This window comes from Myotis myotis, unplaced genomic scaffold (assembly GCF_014108235.1).
Source record: "Myotis myotis isolate mMyoMyo1 unplaced genomic scaffold, mMyoMyo1.p scaffold_m19_p_35, whole genome shotgun sequence".
NCBI classification, from domain to species: Eukaryota; Metazoa; Chordata; class Mammalia; order Chiroptera; family Vespertilionidae; genus Myotis; species Myotis myotis.
In genome coordinates this window covers 405,615-420,580 of record NW_023416341.1, presented here as the reverse complement: position 1 = coordinate 420,580, position 14,966 = coordinate 405,615, and positions in this window count along the sequence as shown.

The following is a 14,966-nucleotide window of genomic DNA, read 5'->3' as shown; positions in this document are numbered from 1 at the left end:
TCAGAGGGCATGGGTAGAACCGGGCACCAGGACAGGCTCTGACCCGACGGCCCCAAGAATCTCCTGAGAAGCGCTGGTGTGGCCTGGCTGGGTGTGGGCCGTGGGCGGCTCCAGGAGCTGCAGGTGCTGTTTGAAGTTCTCCGCAGTGGAATCAAAGCTCAATGTAGTCACAGCTGAAATCCACTAAGAAGCACCGCAGGGCTCAGGCCCAAACCGGCTCACCTGGGCGTCCTCGGCACCCATGGCCGGCCTGTAGGCGGGAGCCCGTGGGCACAGGTTCCGCGCTCCCCCAGTGCTGTGCGGAAAGTGTCTGGGCGGCTGCGGGGACACTCGGGGCTCAGACTCAGTCACTGTGCTGCCTCAGCCAGGCCCGTAGGATGAAGGCCACAGCTGCGCTTGGGGCCAAGCTGAAGAGCGTCTGCTGTGTGAGCCCGTGAAGCCACCCCTTGGTGAGAGTGGGGGAGCCTGTGACTCCTATTTCTCACCTTCCTGGGTCCCAAACTTGTCCAGTGTCCTCCTGGGGGGACGGCAGGCCCAGGACGCTCAGAGGCCCACGGAGTCACGGCGGGAGGGGGACACTCGAGAGGCAGTGGCAGCGTGCCCTCCAGCTGAGCTCGGACTCGCAGGCTCCCAGAGTGGGCCCCAGGGGACCAACACCTTTCTGAAATTAGCTGCACTAACCGGCTGCTGGTGCGAGCCCACAGAGCTCCTCCCTGGCCCAGAAACTGCTGCCCGAGCCCCGCGCCTGCAGGGGCCCCTCATGGGACCGTGATCCAGGCCAGGCCGCCCAGGGGACGTGCAGGCGTAGGGGGCAGGGGCGGCGAGACTGGCGGTGATGCTGTCAGTGTTCGGAAGAATAAAAAATGGTGTGTGGGCCGCTCTGACACCTTCCAGGCAGTGTCTCCGAGGAGGGCTCAGAGATGAAGGGGAGAAAGTGCCCAAACAGACAGGACCACGGGTGGGTTCTGTCCCTGCCTGCTCCCAGCGTGGCTCCGACCTTTGGCCTGTCCCTCACCAGGTCACCTCTGAGCTACCCAGTGCCACCCCCGGCTGCTGTCAGCTCCAGCTCCATGTGGGACAGTGCCACTGGCTTCTCCAGAGACTCCTCCGCATGGCTCCCCACTGAGGGCAGGCAGCCGGGCAGAGGTGGGCAGAGGTGAGGCGCCGTCAGCAAGAGCGCCACCCCACCTGGTTAAACAGCTCATGAAAACCTATAGACAGTTTCTACAGTATCTTTGAAAGTTTGAAAATGATTTGCAAAAACAGTTTAAGCTCTTAGTCCCCCAAGTGCAGGACTCCTGTTCTCTGCCAGGGGACAGGGGTCTCTATGGGGACCATGGACTTTCACCCCCACCCCAGCCTGGGCCTGGGTTCAGTGTGGGGCTCCCTCCGCCTGCCTGGACCCTGTTTGCTGCCTTCCTGGGTGCAGAGCTTGGTCTCAGAGGCAGACACTAGGTTTACAGGAATCTGGACATCATCCCCCCCCCTGCACCCTCCCCCACTTAAATCTCCCAGAGGTGGGTCTGTCTGAAAGAGGAGGGAATGAAACTGACCAGTGTCCAAAAGGCACTGTCCTGATTGGCCGAATGGAGCCACTCTGGTAGGTGAAGAAGCTGATTGGGCGGGGTGGGGAGATACAGCTATACAGCGCTGATGGATGGGGAGGGCCTCCATCCTGTTGGTTGAGGTGGGATTCCAGGAACTCCTTCGTAAGGGCTGGCTCAGGTGGAGAACTGCAGGGCAGGCAGGCGGTTCAGGGCGGGCTTAACCCTGCCCTGCCGTTTGCATGTTTGCACGAGAGGCTCCTGTGTAGAAATGGCTGCTAGGCTCCATTTAAACAGTGTGAGCCCAGCTGGCCATGGGAGCCCTTTTTAGTGGGTATCTTCTTTCTCCAGTTACTGTCAACACCACCCTCTACAGATGTAAAAACCAGCTCACAGGCCGAACTACAACAGGCCCAGCCCGCTCCAGCTAGAGGATATTTAGAAAAAAGAGGGGCCAACGCTGGCGAAGTGGGAGGCAAAGGGTCTGTGTGGCTCCGCCCACGCTGCAAATTTTGGCAAATGACCTTTGAGGGGGCCAGACACTCCCACTAGTGGCCTTGGTGGGCAAGTTGGGCTGGGACTCCACATAAAACAGGGCTGTGTTGGAGAAAGGTGACAGCTGGGCAAGGCCACACCCAGCTCTCCCGCTCAGGTGTCCCCACCTCAGGTTCCCACCACAGGTCTCCTCACTCAGATGTCTCCACCCCAGGTTCCCACCACATTCCTCCTCACTCAGGTGTCCCCACCCCAGGTTCCCACCACAGGTCTCCTCAGACCAGGTCTCCTCACTCAGAATCCCTCACTCCAGGTTCCTCCACCCCAGGTCTCAGGTCTCCTCACCCAGGTGTCCCCACCCCAGGCCTCCTCACTCGGATCCCTCACCCCAAATCTCACCCCATGCTGCCTCTCCAGCGGCAAAGCCATGAGCACTCTGTTCTCCTAAAGGAGTGTTCTAGAAACCTAAGCGAGCTGCATAGTTATTGCTCACAATGTTTGGGAGGTCTGCCTCAGAGACATCAGGCCCCCCGTGCACAATTCCAGGCTGGAAAGGTGGGTGGCAGAAGGCAAAGCTTGTCTTCCAACATGACACCATCCAAGGATCCAGGCGATGTCCCTGAGGGTCCGAGGAGGCGGGTATGGGGGCAGGTTTGGGGGCAGGCGGGGAGGGGCGGCTTGGAGACAGAATGGCCTCGTCAGGCACAAGAAAGGGAGCTGTGGCATTTGCACCGTGTAGCCTGGTCTCCCCAACCCACGTCCCATCCTGCCCCACCACCGTCTGCCACGGCGTCGCTGGTGATCTGGCCCACAGGGGACCCTGGGCAATGTCAGCATGCATCTCTCAGAGCCTCTCATGACGGAGGTGCTACTGCATCCAGTGGGTGGAGGCTGGGCTGCTGTCCCCACCTGTCAGCGTGCCTTCCCTCCCTCCTTGATCCCCGGGCCCAGCCCTGTGCGAGGCAGGATGTGCACGTCCCATCTTCTGGGGGTCCCTGTGTAAGGGGCAGAAGCGCCAACAGCAGCGCAGGGTGGAAAATGCTCTCCCCAATGTCTGGAGGACCCTGAGCAAGGCCTTGGGCCTAGGCGTGCGGGGCTGGATCTTGGAGGAGGGTCCCAGCAGCCCTGTCAGGACGGCATTTGGGTTCATCTGTACCCCCAAAGGCACTTCTTGAGTACTTTCTATGGGCGCTCATTTACTTTGGGGAAAACAGAAGCCGGGAGGTGGTGTGATGGATGCTGTCTGCTATCAACTGGTGCCCCAGGCCTGCTCTGGCCTCTAGGTGGCGCCGCAGGCCCACACAGCACGGCTCCGGGTTGGAAGGGCTGCAGCCATTGGCTGTGAAATTCCGGGCCCTTAACTCTCCTACACATTTCAAGCTCCTGTGATGCGGTGACATCAAGGGCACTTACTGTGCTAGGAATGAAAATGGAGAAACCTGTTACATTTCCACTTTTCACTTAAAGCCAGAATCAGAAGTCCACGCCACATGAAATCACATTTTAACACAAACAGCCATCTTTTCCCTTAGCCCATGTAGAGGCATCATTTGCCGTGTGCAGGCCTCTTACAGGAAGGGCTGCCTTCTGCGCTCTGTTCTGCCTTCGGTCTGTCACTACGCTGCCCGGTGCTGCCCGTTGCCTGGGAGCAGGGACGCTTTCAGAAGGAGGGGAGTGCAGCCTCTGAAGACCATTGCGGCCCCCAGACCTCCCTCTCCCAGACCCACCTGGAGACCCAGTGGGGCCGTCTCGAGCCCTTTTTTGTGGTTCTGTCCACACTGATGGGATGCCCTTTGCTGAAGACATGGAGGGTCAGATGTAAAGTATTTCCTATAATTTTGTGGGGGGAAAGAGCTGGCGGAAACGGGATTTGTAATCAAGGTTACATTCCGAAGCTGCCCGTCAGTCTGCCGAGGCCCAGGTTGTTCGGGACTCCCAGCAAACACTGGAGGAACCCCGGAGGCACGCGGCTGAGCTGGGCTGACCTGGGAGCTGCCCTCGAGTCCTGCAGGAAGTCCGGGGCAGGCCGCAGAGCGTCTGTGAGAGAGAGAGACTTTCGGACCAGTCACCAAGGTCTCGGCCTTTTACCTGTGGGGGTCTGTGAGAGTGTGTACTCATACTCGCTGGTATGAGTATGGGGAATCTTACTGCTTTTAAAAAATGATTAGTAGACTTATTTTTTAGAGAAGTTTTAGGTTTGCAGGAAAACTGAACAGCGAGGACAGTTTCCCCTAATTCCCTGCCCTGCTTACCGTGTGCAGGCGGCGGTACATTTGTCACAACGAATGACCTGGCACTGAGGTGCTACTAACTACAGCTGGCACTTGGTCCAGATCTCTTTAGTTTTTACCCAGTGTCCTCTCTGTCCCAGGACCCACAGGATGTTTGGCCCTCCCGTCTCCTCCGGGCTGGGGCCATGTCCCTCGGCCTTGCCTGTTCTGGGGTGTGCTGGCCAGGGTGTCTGCAGGCTGCCCCTTGGTTGGGTTTGTGAAGTGGTTTTCTCCAGGTCAGTGGGGGGATGGTGACTGCTTCCTGGACCATGACCTTTCTGTAGGTCCTGCTTCCCTCCCCTGAGCGGGAGCGGGGCTGGGCAGGGGCAGTGGCCCTTTCTGTCCTGGAGAGGAGAAGAGAGTAGAGGAGCCGGTGCAGGGCCAGCAGCCCGGCTGGGGGAGCACGTGGTGGCACAGAAGCAGCAACGACAAAGTAAGGCTGGGGGAATGGGCACGACATCCTCAGCCCCTGGTGGGAGCCCTGGTGGCAGAGCCTCGGGAGCGAACCTGGCTAGAAGCCGCTGGTGGGAGCACCTGGCAGGGAGCACCTGGAGGGGAGCTCTGTAGCCCCTGCCAGCCTGGGGCCTCATCTCAGGGGGAGCAGAGGCTCTGCTTTGGCAAGGACTGTCCAGGCCCTGCGGCCAGGCCTCAGCCCATCAGTCCCCCGGGATCCAGTAGGCTCCCCGCCAGCCGCCATCTCCCACTGGGCTTGCTCTTCGGCTGAGCTCATGCGAATGTGCGTTCAGGCCCCCGTCTCCCCAGAACCCTTTGGCTTTTCTAGGGGCTTCACGCTTGCTGTGGGCGTTTCTCAGGGCCTCGAGGTGCGGCTTTCACCTGCTCGACCTCTCAGGACCCAGGTGAGGGTGAGGACCCTGATTCTGCTGGTGCAGAACCAGCTCAGGGGGGCTCTGCTCACGGGCACTGCTGCGCAGGGCCACTGGCTCCTGCTGGCCGGCTCGGCAGGAGCAGGAGGCGGGAGGGGGGGCGTGTAGTGCAGGGACCAGTGACACTCTGGGCTGAGTGGCTTGAGTTGGCCCTGGAGGTAGGGGAGGTGCTGGGAGACCTGACACTTTTGGAACCCACTTCCCGGCCAGCCTCTTTGTCTGCTTAGCACTTGGCGGGGAGCAGCCTGGAACCCTCTGGCCACCTGGGCCTGACATCTCGCTGCTCCTGCTGCTGCTGCCGCTGGTTTGTGAAAAGCTGTTTTATTCCCAGAAAAAGTCCGTTTGGTTCCGCTGCGCCGACATATCTTCAGCCGAGTACGGTGGAGGTTCCTGGCTTTTAATAGATGTTCCTAACGAGCCTGTTTCCTGTTGTCCCTCAGACAGCGGCTGGCGGATGGCTTTACAGCCCCGTCTGCAGGACCTACAGCCAGGCGCCCTCGCGGGCCTGGTGGGCTGTGAGCACAGCGTTCTCGCTGCGTTTGGTGAGAGCGTGTCTTGACCCTTCATTTCTGTCAAGTCACAGCCTGCTCCAGACTCCGCCTTCCTGCGCCCCGTGCCCCACGGCCTCCCCAGCGGAGGTTTCCTGAACACTGAAAGCAGAAACAGGGCCCTGCTCCCAGGAATCGAACTTTTGTGGTTTGTCTTCAGAAAAGCAAACCAAATGTTGAGTGGGGGTCTTGTGGATTGCTTCATCTATGGACGAATAGCCAGATCTTCCCATTTCACCCCCACCCCCAACCTCCTTTCTTCCTCCCCGTGGGGGCGGGAGCTTCTCTGTACAAGACTTGGGCCTCCATTTCACTGCCCGCGAGCTCTGCCCGGGGCTCTGAGCTCCCACACGGGGGTCGGGGTGGGGCGCGAGTAAGAGGCAGGAAGCAGGATGCCCCTGCTCACCACGCACCCGTGCACCTCCTGTGCCTGGGAGTGGGGCTCACCAACGGTCTGGTGTTCCAGGGATGGGCCTGCATTTTTCGGAAGCGGGGGGCGGGGTGGGGGTGGGGGGATTTATTGACCTTCTTCCAAGTGGAAGAACTGGGTGTGTCAGGACAGAAATAGTGACTCTTGTTAATGTCATGATAATTTGTCAGGTGCCCTAAACACAACCAGGGTTTCACTGAGCGAACCAAGTCCTGGCCGGGTGGCTCAGTTGGTTGGAGCGCTGTCCAGTGCACCAAAAGGTTGTGGGTTCGAGCCCCGGTTGGGGTGTGTATGGGAGGCAACCGATCCATGATGTCTGTCTGTCTGTCTGTCTGTCTGTCTGTCTCTCTCTCTCTCTCTCTCTTCCTTTCTCTAAGAATCAATAAAACACATCCTCAGGTGAAGATTAGAAAAAGAGTGAAGCAAGGAGAGCCGGGGAGCTGGGGAGGGAAGGCAGCTCGCGGCGGCGGGATGTTGAGTGCCATCGTGGGCTGGGGCTCCAGGAGGCCGTCAGCGGAGCAGCTTCAATCACGGGATGCTCCTGTGACTGTCACTGAGGGTCTGGTCTTGGAGGAAAGAGTGGAGGACGTCCACCCAACAGCGACTCCTGGTGGCCAGGAGGAGTTGGTGACAGCGCTGGGTAGCGGGGTGAACGTGTCATCAGGATCTGACGCCCCAAAATACATCACTTTGGCGTGAGGGTTATTTAGAGCTGAAGGCAATTGAAAATCAACAGATGCAGAAAGAAACCTTTTTGGAGCTTCGCTGTGTGACGGAAAGCAGACCTTCTGGGAAGTAGGCTGGTGTAAGTTCCTTCTCAGCAAGTCCCCGCCCAGTGGAGGGCCGGAAAGGAACCCATCGCAGATCCCTCCTCTGGGGAAGTCGTGTGGCCCTGAAGGAGGTGGGAAGACCCCTCACACCGGTGCAGGCGAACATGATCACAACTTTCTTAGGCCTCTGTTGTTCTCCTAAAACTTACTTGTCTTTCCTAAAGAAAAGCATTTGTTTTTCCCATAAGAACCCTCTTCTCCCTTCCCCTCCCCCTGATAATGTATATAAGCATCTAATTGAAACCATTTACTCAGCCAGCTACTTTTGTTGGCTACCATGTGCCTATGAATAAACTTTTTTCTTCTGTTAATTTGTTGCTTGTCTGCTTAATCCACAGGCCCCGTCACTGAACCTAAGAGGGTACAGGAAAAGATTTTTCTTCCCCATAGCCCTCTTTCACCATGGAGGCTCCCGACCTGCTAGAAATGGGGTGGGTGATGGGATGGGGGTGGAGGGAGTGGGGCTGGAGGTCCTCCACACCCTCCATCTGTCCCTGCTCCCCAGTGTGTGACATCGTGTTTGTAAAACTCACCAGAATGAGTGGTGGTGCTGCCTGCCTCCTGCCGGCGGTCTGGCCCCAGGTGCTTGAGGGTTAGGGAGCTGCGGAGGGTGGGGAGGAGGGGCAGGTGTTTCTCGTGCGAGGATTTGGGGTGGGAGGGACAATCTGGGTCCCAAATACACAAGGGCTGCGGAGGTTGGGAAGGGTGAAATTTGGAAATTTCTTCAGCTGATGCAATTGTTCTGTTCTCTGATGGAACCGGACAGAACCTGACGGAACCTGGAACTAACAGGGCCTGAGGAGACGTGATGGAACCAGGCTCTCCCTCCAGGGGGCGTCCCCGGGAGAGGAAATGGTGCTTTTCATCAGGAAAGAAGCATTGTCATGTGACGGTGAGTGAGAAAGAGGCCCCAGTGAAGGCGAGAGGGCGCCTCTGGAGGGGGGGCAGGACCCGCCCTGGGGCAGGCGACTCATCATGGTCTTCCGTCGCTCCAGCTAGAGGACAAAAAGTTTTTTTTTATTAGTTTTTTCTTGTTTTTGGTATTAGTTGGGTTCAAATGTCCCACGCAGGAAATGAAGGGGGGGTGCTGTGTGCCAGACGGCATCCACACTTGTCAGCTCCTTGGTTCTCAGAGAGAAGCATGAACCTGGGCTTCATTGCCTGGGCCCCCGGAGAGGCCAGGCCTCAGGGAGCTGCAGGTTGGAGCCCTGCACACAGGCCGCCTCTTGCGCCTCCTGCTGGCCGCAGGCTGCACTCTGTACGGATGGAGGTGTGCTGACAGGGCTCTAGCATTAGAAACTTGGTTTTTAGGTCGCTATGGTGAGGAACCCGTATTTCCATGTAGATACAGAACAACAAGGTTTCTGAATCTTGGGTGCTCCTTGGAAATCAGGCTGGCTTTTCAGGGAGAGACACTTTAGATTTAAAATGCAAAAGTGGGATGTGAGGGCGATCTGGCTGCGACATCTGTCACCCCATTGATCGCCAGGGTTGATTCGGCTGATCTGGCTGGCTAGGCGGGTGTCCCCCTCCTCCCTCACCGATCCATGTGCGTCCCTCCCGAAGCTGCGCGCTCGGTCGAAGAGGACGGCCTTCCCCCCCGAGGAGAGGACCGGTCTTCGGTCAAGGGTATACGAGTAGCTGCGCTCCCCTGCTAGAACCTCCAAACAAGCTCTCAAGGTCCATTTGTAGGAGAACGTAGGGTAGTCAAGCTTCCAAGACTCCAGACACATCCAAATGAGGCGCTGCACGTGGCAGTCTGCCTTCCTTAAAAAAAAAATAAAATAAAATAAAAATAAAAATAAAATGCAAAAGTGTTTGCCCCAGCTGGTTTGGCTCAGTGGATAGAGCGTCGGCCTGTGGACTGAAAGGTCCCAGGTTTGATTCCAGTCAAGGGCACATGCCCGGGTTGCGGGCTCAGTCCCCAGTAGGGGGTGTCCAGGAGGCAGCCGATTAATGATTCTCTCTCATCAATGATGTTTCTGTCTCTCCTTCCTCCCTCTCTGAAATCAATAAAAATATATTTTAAAAAATAAAATGCAAAGTGTTTGACGCGGCTCTTTAACGTCTCGCCTGCCGAGAGGGCATCTGTTGAGCATTACGTGGGCCCTGCTTTTGTGGTCATGAGTCCAAAATGGCCTGTTTAACCCCGGGCAGAAAATTAAAGCAACAGTGAGCCCGCCGTGCGGGGAACAGACGTGGTGTCTCGACCTTGAAACGGGCGAAGGCGTCTTTTGCTTTTGCCGTTTGCCTCTGTTTTGTGTACTGGTGACGTCTGGTGTCGCCCCATTGCCTGGCGTAGGCCGTGACCTTCCTCCCTCCGCATGAGGGTGCATGTTGGTTCTTAAACCCTCCCCAGGGTTTTAAGGTTGCGGTGGGCTTGCGTTCTGACGGGTGGGAAGCACTGGCTGACGCCGTTTTACCGGCTCGAGGTCTCGACCTGGCCGCCAGGTCCTTCCTTACGTTCTGTGATGACTGGGGCCCTTTTCTCAGAAATAAAACGTCCTGGACAATAATGTCCTTTGATCAAATGATCTTAACAAGGGGGTGCCCAAGAGAACGTGAAAAGGCTAAGGTCGCCCCTCCCATCGGTTTTCAAACACCCACCAAAGGTTGGTGCCCTCAGGCAGCCGGCCGTCCTCCAGGGGTGGGCTGTGTGGGGGCCCTGTGAGCCTCCCACTGAACTCTGAGGTCCCCCCACATCCGGACCCTGGAGGGGCCGCCGGAGCCTGTGCTTTTCAGGGGCTCAAGGAAGATGAGTGGAAACAACAAAAAGACCAGCACCCCAGTTAGAAACTTCACCAAGGACTTGAACAGACACTTCCCTGAAGAAGATAGACAGATGGCCAACAAGCACCTGAAAAGACACTCCGCAGCTGCCCTGGCTGGTTTGGCTCAGTGGATAGAGCGTTGGCCTGTGAACTGAGGGGTCCCAGGTTCGATTCCGGTCAAGGGCACATGCCCAGGTTGTGGGCGTGGTCCCCGGTGTGGGGTGTACAGGAGGCAGCTGATCAGTGATTCTCTCTCATCATTGATGTTTCTATCTCTCTCCCTCTCCCGTCCTCTCTGAAATCAATAAAAACATATTAAAAAAAAAAAGACACTCAGCAAATGCAAATCAAGACCATCACAAGATACCACTTCACACCCACTGTGGTGATTGTAACACAACATGCAACATCACAAGTGCTGGTGAGGACACGGAGAAGTGAACCCCGTGTGGGAATGCGAAACAGCCGCTCGGTGGAACACAGTCTGGCAGTTCCTACAGAAGCTAAACAGGGAGTTACCATATGATCCAGCAATTCCGCGTGTAGGTGTGCACCCGAGAGGATTGAAGACAGGGGCTTGAACAGGTACTTGGGGGCCCCTGTTCATTTCAGCATTGTTGGCAGCTGCTAAAGGCAGACACAGCCCGAGTGTCTCTAGATGGAGGAATGGATGAGCAGGATGTGGAATATTATTCAGCGGGGAAAGAAGAAGCACTGACATGCTACGATGTGGACGGACCTTGAAAACATTATTTTAAGTGAAATAATCCAGACACAAAGGGCCAATATTTGTCTGAGTCCACTTATATGAAATGTCCAGAACAGGCCACTCCATGGAGATGCAAGTATGCCAGTGGTTCCCAGAGGCTGGGGAGGGGAATGGAGGGCCTGCTAATGGGCTAATGGGTGGAAATGTTTGGAACTAGGTAGAAGGGGTGGTTCGATAGACGTATTCACACCTCAGAGAGGAGCAAGCCTCCTTCCCCACCTTCCAGTGAGGATGCTGACGGTGGTGTCGCCGTGACAGTGTATGGCTTTGAGGGGCCAAGCCAAGAATTTGCCTCTCTCTGTCCCCCCTTCCCACCTGGCTCCTCGGACTGAGAGTTGCAAAGTGGGGTTTTGGAGGAGACCCCCTCCTCCCCAGGCCAGGAGGATGCCGGGAGACGTAACTGTGAGTGCATCTTGGCCTGTTTTTCAGGGATGTTTCTTGCGACGACAAGAGCCATCCTGCGACCTCACGGCGGCACACGCAGCCCTGCTCTCGGCGGGTGCGGCTGGAGTGAGCTCAGCGAGGCTGCAGACATCTTCCCGGCAGAGTCCCCGGGGAAGCCTACACTTCAGTCACAGGCTCTACATTTTCATTAAGAGCTTTCACCCGGAGAAAATGATGGATTCGATTTTCTTGCTGGAAAGGAGCCAGATAACATTAGATGCCTCTCAGCCCCGCCGCCCACCCCGCCTGCTCTGCTCCGCAGCCTCACGTGGCCCGCTCCCGGCACCGGCGCCGGCGCTGCTCATGCGCTGAAGGCCGTGATGTGCTCCTGCCTCCTGAGCCTCTGCTCTGATTGCACGTGTGACTGCGCTCCCACTTTCAAGTCACGACAGCTTTGGGCCTCGGGCTCTGCGTCTGGGTGTGTGGTTTTCTGTTCTCCCCAGAGCTTGTTAGGATTTGCGGCTGTAAAGCTGGTAGAACAAAAGACATGAATCTGTCTCTTCTGGTGCCTCCCAAGTTCTCACTCTTCTTCGCAGAGTTAACGGGCTGTCCCTTGCAGCTAGATAAGAATTAAGTTTGTCTCCAACCAGCCACATTTTAGCAAAGCCTGGTTTTGATAGGCGGCTGTCTCCTGCCACTGTGCGTGGATGCTGAATTTTAAAACAGTTGTTATTGCTTCTTTTTCTTCTTTTTTTTTTTTGCAAACAATAAAGTCCTGTTTTTAATTTTTATTTATTATGATTTTTTTAATTTAAATTCTTTATTGTTTAAAGTATTACATATGTCTCTTCCCCCCTCCCCCCATTGACCTCTCCCGGCCAACCCCACCCCCAGCACACGCCCTACTGTCTGTGTCCATTGGTTATGCTCATATGTAGGCACACAAGTCCTTTGGTTGATCTCTTACCCCTTCCCTCTCACCCGCCCCCTCACCCCGCACCCCCCCGCCCCTCCGGCCCTGGCCTTCCCTCTGAGGTTGGATGGTCTATTCGATGCTTCTATGTCTCTGGATCTATTTTTGTTCATCGGTTTATGTTGTTTGTTATGTTCCACAAATGAGTGAGATCATGTGATATTTATCTTTCTCCCACTGGTTTATTTCGCTTAGCATGATGCTCTCCAGGTCCATCCATGCTGTTGTGAATGGTAAGAGTTCCTTCTTTTTTACAGCATCATAGTATTCCATTGTGTAGATGTGCAACAGTTTTTTAATCCACTCATCTGCTGATGGGCACTTAGGCTGTTTCCAAATCTTAGCTATGGTGAATTGTGCTGCTATGAACCTAGGGGAGCATATATCCTTTCCGATAGGTATTTCTGATTTCTAGGGATATGGTCCTAGGAGTGGGATCACTGGGTCAAATGGAAGTTCCATTTTTAACTTTTTGAGGAAACTCCATACTGTCTTCCACAGTGGCTGCACCAGTCTGCATTCCCACCAGCAGTGCATGAGGGTTCCTTTTTCTCCACATCCTCTCCAGCACTTGTCATTTGTCAATTTGTTGATGATAGCCATTCTGACAGGTGTGAGGTGGTATCTCATTATCATTTTGATGTGCATTAGTGACTTTGAGCATGTTTTCATATGTCTCTTAGCCTTCTGTATGTCCTCTTTTGAAAAGTGTCTATTTAGGTTCGTTGCCCATGTTTGATTGGGTTGTTTATCTTCCTTTTGCTAAGTTGTATGAGTTCCCTGTGAATGTTGGAGATTAAACCCTTATGGAGATGACATTGGCAGATATGGTCTCCCAGGCAGCGGGCTCTCTAGTTGTGTTGCTGATGGTTTCCTTTGCTGTGCAGGCAGTTGTTACTTCTTACTGCGTCACGGCAAGAGAGGAAAGATGTCGCTGCGTGAAAACGGGCTCAGGTCCCTTGGGGGAGACCGCTGGCTGCAGTGGGTGCCAGAGCCGCCGTGTCTTTAAATTAACTTCCATGTGGAATGCAGCAGAAACCGTAAGCAAATTTCAGACAGCCTCACCCCCATATGTCACAGCAGCTTAGATGAATCGCGTTTAAAGCTCAGCATCCACAGGCAGGAGGAGCCGGTGGCTGCAGGGTGGTCTCTGTGCTGTGTTTGGACGGCGGCTGCAGGGTGGTCTCTGTGCTGTGTCCGGAAAGCCGGCTGCAGGGCGGTCTCTGTGCTGTGTCTAGACAGCCGGCTGCAGGGCGGTCTCTGTGCTGTGTCCGGACAGCCGGCTGCAGGGCGGTCTCTGTGCTGTGTCCGGACAGCCGGCTGCAGGGCTGTCTCTGTGCTGTGTCCGGACAGCCGGCTGCAGGGCGGTCTCTGTGCTGTGTTCGGACAGCCGGCTGCAGGGCGGTCTCTGTGCTGTGTTCGGACGGCGGCTGCAGGGCGGTCTCTGTGCTGTGTCCGGACGGCTGGCTGCAGGGCGGTCTCTGTGCTGTGTCCGGACAGCCGGCTGCAGGGCGGTCTCTGTGCTGTGTCCGGACAGCCGGCTGCAGGGCGGTCTCTGTGCTGTGTCCGGACAGCCGGCTGCAGGGCTGTCTCTGTGCTGTGTCCGGACAGCCGGCTGCAGGGCAGTCTCTGTGCTGTGTTCGGACGGCGGCTGCAGGGCGGTCTCTGTGCTGTGTACGGACAGCCGGCTGCAGGGCGGTCTCTGTGCTGTGTCCGGATGGTGGCTGCAGGGCGGTCTCTGTGCTGTGTTCGGACAGCCGGCTGCAGGGCGGTCTCTGTGCTGTGTCCGGACAGCTGGCTGCAGGGCAGTCTCTGTGCTGTGTTCGGACAGCCGGCTGCAGGGCGGTCTCTGTGCTGTGTTCGGACAGCGGCTGCAGGGCGGTCTCTGTGCTGTGTCCGGACAGCTGGCTGCAGGGCAGTCTCTGTGCTGTGTTCGGACAGCCGGCTGCAGGGCGGTCTCTGTGCTGTGTGCGGACGGCGGCTGCAGGGCGGTCTCTGTGCTGTGTTCGGACGGCGGCTGCAGGGCGGTCTCTGTGCTGTGTCCGGACGGCGGCTGCAGGGCGGTCTCTGTGCTGTGTTCGGACGGCGGCTGCAGGGCGGTCTCTGTGCTGTGTCCGGACAGCCGGCTGCAGGGCGGTCTCTGTGCTGTGTCCGGACAGCCGGCTGCAGGGCGGTCTCTGTGCTGTGTTCGGACAGCCGGCTGCAGGGCGGTCTCTGTGCTGTGTTCGGACAGCCGGCTGCAGGGCGGTCTCTGTGCTGTGTCCGGACAGCCGGCTGCAGGGCGGTCTCTGTGCTGTGTTCGGACAGCCGGCTGCAGGGCGGTCTCTGTGCTGTGTGCGGACAGCCGGCTGCAGGGCGGTCTCTGTGCTGTGTCCGGACGGCGGCTGCAGGGCGGTCTCTGTGCTTTGTTCGGACGGTGCAGACGCCTCTGCAGGCAGATCTGAGTGCATGGTCCCCTGGAGTCGAGAGGAATGTGTGGTCGGGGCGCATCGTGGCCAGACGACCTGGTCACAACGAGCTGACTTTCCCATGGATGGAGACCCTGTCGGTTCTCTCTGTGCCGTCTTCTTCCTGCGGCGCGGCTGGCCGCGGCTGCAGACACAGATGCCCCGCGAAGGCGCTCCTTCCACCCCTCCCCGAACGTTAATGTCCCAAAGGGTGTCGCTTGGCAGCGGGAGGAAAGTTAATGGGCAGTTTCGTTGGTTTCTTGGTGCTGCTGCCCAAATACCGTAGACATTTTTGGGCGCAGGAGACACCAGGGAAGTCCCAGGGGCAGAGGCCTGGACCGAGGAACTTGGCAAGTGATGTGTGGTCGGCCTGGCTGCCCCAGGGGCTCGGGGTGAGACCATGACGGCCATTCCTTTCTTTCTTCTTTTTTTTTTTTACTTTAAAGAGAAATCATTTTATTTCCTTGTTTCACAAGTAAAGCTGGCTGAACGGGTTGCTTTCTGGGATTAGTCAGAGGCCAAGTCCCTTATCCTTGTCCGTCTCCTCCGACTCTTCCTTTGCTTCAACCTTGGCCGGGGCGGCGGCGGCAGCGCGAGCAGCTGCACAGATGCAGACGATCT